An 8,473-nucleotide genomic window follows, 5' to 3' on the forward strand; every position below is an offset into this window, starting at 1 on the left:
GTAGAGACGGGGTTTCACCATGTTGACCAGGATGGTCTCGATCTCTTGACCTTGTGATCCACCCGCCTCGGCCTCCCAAAGTGCTGGGATTACAGGCTTGAGCCACCGCGCCCAGCCCATCTTCATGTTTCTTGACCCATCAAACAACATTTGATACAAATGATTACTTCCTCTTCCTTAATGGGCTTTCTTCATTTAGCTTCCAGTAGTCCACCCTTTCTTACTTCACTAATAGGTCCTCCTCATCTCTCCAGACTTTAACAGCATTCTCTGTCTATACTTGTTATCCAGTCCCATGGCTTTAAATACCACTGATATGCTGACAGTTTCCAAATTATATGTCCAGCTCAGACCTCGATCCTGCACCTATACTGAACTGTATCCTCAACATATCTATTTAAGGCTGGGCATGGTGGCTCATGCCTGTAATCCTAGCACTTTGGGAGGCTGAGGTGGGCAGATCACTTGAGGTCAGGAATTCAAGACCAACCAGCCTGGCCAACATAGCAAAATCTCATCACTACTCAAAACACAAAAAATAGCTGGGCATGGTGGCTTACACCTATAATCCCAGCTACTTGGGAGACTGAGGTGGGAAAACCACCTGAACCTGGGAGGTAGAGCTGCAGTGAGCCAAGATGGCACCACTGCACTCCAGGCTGGGCAACAGAGTGAGAGACTCCATCTCAAAAAACCATCTCCATTTGGAAGTCTAATAACTGACCTCTGATGCCCAATCGTGCTTTGGAACTTGCTCCTCTTGCAGATTTCTCTATCTCAATTGATATAACTCCATCTTTCAGTTGTTCAAGCCAAAAACCAAGAGTCTTCTCTTTCTCCTACATACCACATCTAATCTGTCAGCAAAGCATGGCTAATTGTACCTTCAAAATATATCCAGAATGCAACCACTTTTTACTATTTCTTCCACTGCTACCACCCTGACCTAAGAAACTATCCTCTGGCACATAGATTATCATAAACCAATGGTTCTCAACTGGGGGTGATTTTATTCCCCAGGTGACATTTGACAATGTCTAAAGACTTTTTTTTTCTTTTTTTGAGACAGGGTCTCACTTTGTCACCCAGGCTGGAATTCAGTCCTGTACACTGTCAGATGCCTAGAAGCATCCCTGCCCTATACCCACTAGATGCCAGTAGCAAACCCCACCTACCTAGTCATCACAATAAAAAATGTTGGCCAGGCACAGTGGCTCACGCCTGTAATCCCAGCACTTTGGAAGGCCAAGGTGGGTGGATCACGAGGTCAGGAGTTCGAGACAATCCTGGCTAACATAGTGAAACCCTGTCTCTACTAAAAATACAAAAATTAGCTGGGCATGGTGGCACACACCCACAGTCCCAGTTACTCAGGAAGCTGAGGCAGGAGAATCACTTGAACCCAGGAGGTGGAGCTTGCAATGAGCCGAGCTTGTGCCACTGCATTCCAGCCTGGGTGACAGAGCAAGACTCCAAGTCAAACAAACAAAAAATGTTGCAGGGCACAGTGGCTCATGCCTGTAATCCCAGAACTTTGGGAGACTAAAGCAGGCAAATTGCTTGAGCCCAGGAGTTCCAAATCAGCCTGGGCAACGTGGCAAAACTCTGTCTCTACAAAAAATTAGCCAGGCATAGTGGCAGGTGCCTGTAGTCCCAGCTACTCGGGAGGCTGAGGTGGGAGGATCACTTGAGCCCAGCAAGTTAAGACTGTAGCAAGCCATGACCGTGCCACTACACTCCAGCCTGGGCAACAGAGCAAGAAAACCTGTCTCAAAAAAAAAAAAAGAAAAGGAAGAGTGCTATGACTGCGAAAATCTGTTGGACCTGACAAATCTTCTCTCTCTTTGCTTAAAATCGTCCAATGATTCCCCATCTCAAACAGCGTAGAAGTCCCCACAATGACCCTCCACAAGGACAAACTGTGATCGCAACCCCACTACCTGTCTTCTTTTCCTACAACTTTTCCCCTTGCTCACTTCACTCCAGCCACACTTCCCTCCTTACGACACAACTCTTTAGGTACTCTTTGCTCTAGCAGATTCCCTCTGATGAAATGTTCTTCCCTCACCAGCTACTTGTCTATCTCCCTCACTTTCTTCAAGTCTTTATTCAACTCATCTTTTCTATGGGGCTTACTGAGACCACCCTATTTAATACTCTATCCCAGTCAGTGGGCCTCTCCCCGTCCCTTAACCTTGAATTTCTCCTTTTCTTCAGAGCACTTATTGCCTTCTAGCAGTTATATAATTCATTCACTTACTGTCTGTATCCCCATAGAATGGTAGCTCCACGATGGCAGCGATTTGTCCCTTGTTCACTGCTGCATCCTAAGTACCTACAACAGCCTGGCATGTAGTAGGTGCTCAGAAAATACTTGATGAATAGATTTGTGAAGGCTTTTACTACTTCTGTCACTACTCTGCTCTCTGCCAGAAAGAATATCTCTTAAGGTTGAATCCTAACTTTAGGGAAATCTGAACATGAAATACAAATAAACAAAGGATCCAGGCAGGAGATCTTTCCTGGCACCAGGGGTCAGTACACTCCAGCTGTCACACACATTCATCTCCCTTCACTAGAGAGAGGAAGCTGCATATGGTTGTGGGGTGCAGCAGGGCACCATTTAAGAGAAAAAACTGAATCAATCAGTTTCATTGGGCAGGAATCCGCAAAATTTCGGAAAGGAGAGAGAGAATAAGGAGTCTTTTGGCCCAGATTACCCTTACTCTCCTCCCTTTCCTACACTCCGAAGCAGCAGTGATGAGGAGAGGCGATAACACAAAAAGACATCAGCAGGGATGTGCCCTCAGACACCATGTCCCCAAAGGAAGATGTCATATCAGAACTCTTCCTTCTTACACACTGCAAGCGCATCCTGAGTAGGAATATAAAGAGGCGGAAACGTGTCAGCCTGATAATTCGAAATGGGAAATTTTGGAGACATGAAAGGGAGGGGCTCCCGAGACTTGAAGCTGGGGGAGGACAGACAGATGTCCCTTCCAACCTCCCCGGGTGCTCTCTGCCGTCTCCTGCCTCCGCCGCGTTCCACTTGTGCAGGGCCGCACGGACCTTCGCTCTCCCGGCAGGCAGGACAAAGGCCGGCCGGGAACCGGGGGCGCAACAGCATCGGAGCGACCAGCCGTCGTCCCCATCCCCATGGCGGGACACCTGAGCCTGCCCCTACTTACCTGAGGATCCATGTCCACCTCCGTCTCACACGCACCGGGGGAACGCAATGGAAGACTGGGTACTGGGATCCTGGGACTCGCGTTCTCTCGCCCGCTTGCGAATCAAGGCAAAGAACTCGCGCGGCTTCGCCAGCTACTAGCCCCGCGCCACACCCGCCACTTTTGAATTCCAACGGCCGCCACCCACTCTCACCGGCCACTGCACGCAGGGACCAATCGTCGCTGTCACCACGGCCGAGAGCCAATCGCAGCACCCTCCGCCTCCCGAGGCCACACCCCGCCCGACTGATGCCTTTGGGTTTCTGTTTAGCAGGCGCCGTAGATGCAGGCGGATTAATTCCACTTCCGGTTCCACTTAAGCCTCTCACCCCTCCCCTCCTTTAGCGACAACAGTGCTGGACTTCCGCTCGGCTCCCCGCCGCGGCTCGCTACGTCAGAAAATGCGTGGACGACGCGGCTCTAACGCAGCGGGCCGAACGTAACTGGTGGCAGCCAGAGGAGGAGGGGCGGAGACGCTGAAGGAAAGAAATCACGCCTGCGCAAACAAGGACCGTGCCGGAAGAGAGGCGGGACGAACGCCACCTGGTGACTCCAGTAGGGAGCGCACTCGTTTTGCTCTACTGCGTCGACGTGATTGCGGCTCCAGCGCGGCCACTCCTGGTCCGGGTTGACTCTGACCGGAAGTGGCGCCTGGCGCCCTCACGTGGTCGTGAGTGGCCTGGTCTGTTCATTCCCTGGTAATGTTACCATTTCTCATTAAATTTAGGAACTTTGAGTCCAATTTAGCGCTCCATTGAAGGCTGACAGTGGGGATTCAAAACTCAGGAATGGATTTTTCTTTACAGTCCTCTTCTCTCACTCTACCTACTTACCTGGGTGCTATCACTGGTGCTGGGTTTAGGGCCTTTGGAGTCTCGAGCCCAGGGAAGGTTTGCTGTTTCCGTTTTGGAGTATTTTACGTTTTTCAGATTATGCATGTTAGGTCCCCCAAAGATGGTAGCACTGTTGTCGAGCCATTATGAACTCTGTAACCCCCACGTATGCCTCCAGATGGCTACCTGGAGCCTGAAAGTCTGAAACAATAAGACAACAAAGAAGGACAACAGGTTCCTGTTCCAGCCGACCGATCAACCCACTGAGTCAACAACAACCAACCCTGACCTGTAACTTTCCACTCATTGCCCTGGCCTATTATCCCCACCTCCACGCTGACTCCTTTTTCATACTCAGCCCGTCACACTCAGGTGAATAAACAGACTTGCTGCTCACACAAAGTCTGTTTGGGTTGCTTCTTCAGTGGGGTGCACGCTTAACAATACACATGTATTATCTCACTGCAAAAATTCACTGAGCCCTTACATTGTGCCACATTCTTTGCATAGATGGATGGAGACAGAATTACAAGGTCACACTGATGGTTGGAATGGACCTAGATTCCATTAGCTTCACAATCCAACTATTTCTGTTAACTCATATTGCCTCTAACAATATCAGTGACAAGAACTGTAGGGCTGAGGGCCCCATAGGGTCGTGGGGTGTCCCTTATGCTGTGCTGAGGCGCAGGATCTGAAAAATAGACAGGACACGGAAGTACAAGGAAAATGCAACTGGGCTCAAGGGGCCACGCCACTTATGAGTGGAGTCAGGTGAGGCCCTGAATGTCCAGAAGCTGAGTATTTATTGTGTATAGGTTAGGGGGCAGGGCAGTGAGTGAAGTCATCTTTAAGGATAGTGATAGAGAGGGTCGTGAGCAGTAAAACAAGGGGTCTACCCCCATTAGGTCATCGAGGCATGGAGGTGGGCCATGCGCAGTGAAGACAATGCAGTGTGCAATACCTCTATCTACGGGCAACTACTTCTAAGAAGATTTATGGGGGGATGCTTTAAGTGACACAGTAGTGACAGAGCTGTCAGGGTCTACCGCCACCCACTGGCAGCTTCCAATGAGTTCTATAGGAAGATGCTTTTCAGGGAGCACAGTAACAAGAGTTGTTAAAGTTCACAGTCACGAAGGTGCAATTGCCAGTCTGAGGGCAGCCTTCCACAAGAACTGGAGCAAGGTCCTACAGCTCCTTTATCAGGAGGAGGTGGCTCTTGCCTCAAGCCTGCCATACAGCGGGTATCTTTACGATACTGGACACTGCCACCTGGGCCATGGATTCTTGTCCTGGTATAACTGTTTTCCCTTAAATCATGCTCTGCCCTGTGTCTGCTCTAGGCATTCCTCTGGTTATAAGCTTCTTATTCCCTAATTCGTGCTCTGTACTGTGTCTACTTAGGCACTCCTCCAATTACGAACTAAGATTATATATATATATATATATATATGTAGGGAAATATTCTTTAGGCACTCATACTATGAACTAATATATGATTATATAGAGAGGATTATATAAAGGGAAATAACTGAGTAGTAACACTATAAACTGAAATATTCTTCAGGTCTTAATTGTGCCGGGGTTCTGCTTAGCTCTTTCCTTGGTTCCTATATGGGGAGTTACCCACAAAGAGCAGCAACCCCTTACGTGTGAAAAAGGTGCTAGTTTGCAAAGTCGTTCTACCACTCATCTGTGTTTCCATCCAGTCCTGGAGGTAGTCAGGACAGGGTTTTATTTATGAAACTGAAAAGCAGAGGCCTGAAGTGTCTGTTCAGGGGTTTAGTACAGTTGGAAATTGGCAGGTCTGGCACCTACGCTATTGTCTTCTATCCGTTGCTTTAACTTGACTTCAAACAAGCTTGTAGAGAGCAGCAGATGGTGAGGAGACACTGTCTGAAAACCATGTTGCCACCCCCCAACCTTTGATATCCTGGGAAAACTCCAAAAAGCAGGTGCTTGAAGAGAACACAATAAAAAGAAAAGTAAAGGAAGAAACTGGGGAAAACCAACAATGGAAGGTAAAAGGGGAGAACTAAGAAGAGACACCTGAGAAGAAACACATAGCAAAAGATATTTATCAATTTTTTTTAAATGTTACACTAAGCAAAATATAGACCCATTAGCAGATTAAAGAGGGGAAATTGATTCATCTAAATTGATGCAGTAAATCTACTCAAAATATTCAATACCTATTGATTTTTTTAAAAACTCCATAAGCTGATAAAGGACATCTTCAAATATTTCACAAAACATCACCATAATGGTAAAATGTTGAAAGCCTTCCTTTTAAGATGGGGAACAAGGCAAGGATGCCTGCTCTCAATAATCCTCATCAATACAATAATGGAAGTCATAGCCAGTCCAATAAGCAACAAATATGTAAGGATTACAAAGAAATAATAATGTTAATATTTGCAGATGAAATTATTGCATGTGCAGCAATGCTAAGATAAAATTCAGATAGAATTGATAAATGACTTTAGCAAGGTTGATGGGTAAAAAGATCAATAGAGGGAAAAATCAGTTTACAAGATCAATTGCATTTCCATCTTCAGCAATACCAATTAGAAAGTGTAACTTTAAAAATTGTACCATTTGGTTACCTGAATATTTACACATGTAAAAATTAAGCTCAGGCGGGTGCAGTGGCTCACGCCTGTAATCCCAGCACTTTAGGAGGCTGAGGCGAGTGGATCACCTGTGGTCAGGAGTTGGAGACCAGCCTGGCCAACATGGTGAAACCTGGACTCTACTATAAATACAAAAAATTAGCCGGGCATGGGGGCAGGCACCGGTAATCCCAGCTACTTGGGAGGCTCAGGCAGGAGAATTGAGCCTGGAAGGTGGAGGTTGCAGTGAGCCAAGATCCTGCCTGCACTCCAGTCTTGGCAGCAAGAGAGAAACTGCCTCTGAAAAAAAAAACAAAAAAACAAAAACCACCTCTTCCGGCCATCTTGGCTCCCGTGAAGGCCTACTGGGAACAGGACTTCTAAAAGGAACTATGTCTGCAACTATGTCTGTGGTCCAAGGCCATTTTTCCAGCTATAAGTGGGGTCTCTAGAACCAAAGGGAGCACACAGCTCTTCTTAAAATTAAAGGTGTTTATGCTCGAGATGAAACAGAATTCTATTTGGGCAAGAGATGCGGTTATGTATACAAAACAAAGAACAACACAGTGACTCCTGGCAGCCAACCGAGCAAAACCAGAGTAATCTGAGGAAAGAGAGCTCGGGCCCACAGAGACAGTGGCATGGTTGTGCCAAATTCCGAAGCAATCTTCCTGCTGAGGCTATTGGACAGAGAATCCAAGCGATATGCTACCCCTCAAGGATTTAAACTAATGAAAATAAATGTGGATTTGGGCTCTTAAAAAAATTTAGCTTGATTTGTGTACTTCATCTTATATCTCAGTAAAAATGTTAATGAAAATATACATTTGCAATAGCAACAAAAACATAAACTACTTAGGAATAAATTTAACATACTGTGAGAGACACTTAAAAAAAATGAATAAATTTAACAGTAGATGTACATGCTCCACCACGCCCGGCTACTGAAAGATATTAAAGAAAATCTAGGCCACATTTGGCAGCTCATGCCTGTAATCCCAGCACTTTGGGAGGCCAAGGTGGGCAGATCACGAGGTCAAGAGATCGAGACCATTCTGATCAACATGGTGAAACCCTGTCTCTACTAAAAATACAAATTAGCTGGGTGCGGTGGCGTCCCTGTAGTCCCAGCTACTGGGGAGGCTGAGGCAGGAGAATTGTTTAAATTCAGGAGGCGGAGGCTGCAGTGAGCGGAGATCGAACCACTGCACTCTGCACTCCAGTCTGGCCACAGACCAAGACTCCATCTAAAAAATAAAAAATTTAAAAAAAAATTTTAAAAGGCTGGGCACAGTGGCTCATGCCTGTAATCCCAGCACTTTGGGAGGTCGAGGCAGGCAGATCACAAGGTCAGGATTTTGAAACTAGTCTGGCCAATATGGTGAAACCCTGTCTCTTTTTTGTATACTAAAAATACAAAAAGTAGCCAGGCGTGGTGGCACACGCCTGTAGTCCCAGCTTCTCAGGAGGCTGAGGCAGGAGAATCACTTGAACCCAGGAGGTGGAGGTGGTAGTGAGCCAAGATCACACCACTGCACTCCAGCCTGGGCAACAGAGTAAAAAAAAAAAAAAAAAAAAAAAAAAAAAAAAAAAAAAAAAAAAAAAAAAAAAAAAAATATATACGATATACTTGGAGAGAAAGTCTTGATGCTATAAAGGTGTCAGTTCTCTCCAAGGCTTTGGTGTTGGGCTAAGGGAGGGAGTCGTTAGAGTCCCCAATGCCTGATCCTGCCAAAGCCTCTCCCATTTACCCATCTCAGGAGATGGTTAAGCGGGACCACCTTTGACAGTTCCTTCC

At 46.6% G+C, this 8,473-nt stretch overlaps 1 long non-coding RNA gene and 1 pseudogene across 1 annotated transcript; both read left to right on the top strand.

Moving 5' to 3' along the window:
- The first annotated feature begins 3,631 nt into the window (after positions 1–3,631).
- Positions 3,632–4,458, top strand: LOC108300046. Its single transcript, XR_001823233.2, has 2 exons — positions 3,632–3,925; positions 4,157–4,458. It is a non-coding gene; the product is annotated as an uncharacterized LOC108300046 (long non-coding RNA).
- A 1,219-nt stretch (positions 4,459–5,677) lies between these two features.
- LOC108299881 lies at positions 5,678–7,402 on the top strand (annotated as a pseudogene).
- The last annotated feature ends 1,071 nt before the right edge of the window (positions 7,403–8,473 follow it).

Source organism: Cebus imitator, unplaced genomic scaffold, assembly GCF_001604975.1.
Source record: "Cebus imitator isolate Cc_AM_T3 unplaced genomic scaffold, Cebus_imitator-1.0 Scaffold24, whole genome shotgun sequence".
Taxonomy (NCBI): Eukaryota; Metazoa; Chordata; class Mammalia; order Primates; family Cebidae; genus Cebus; species Cebus imitator.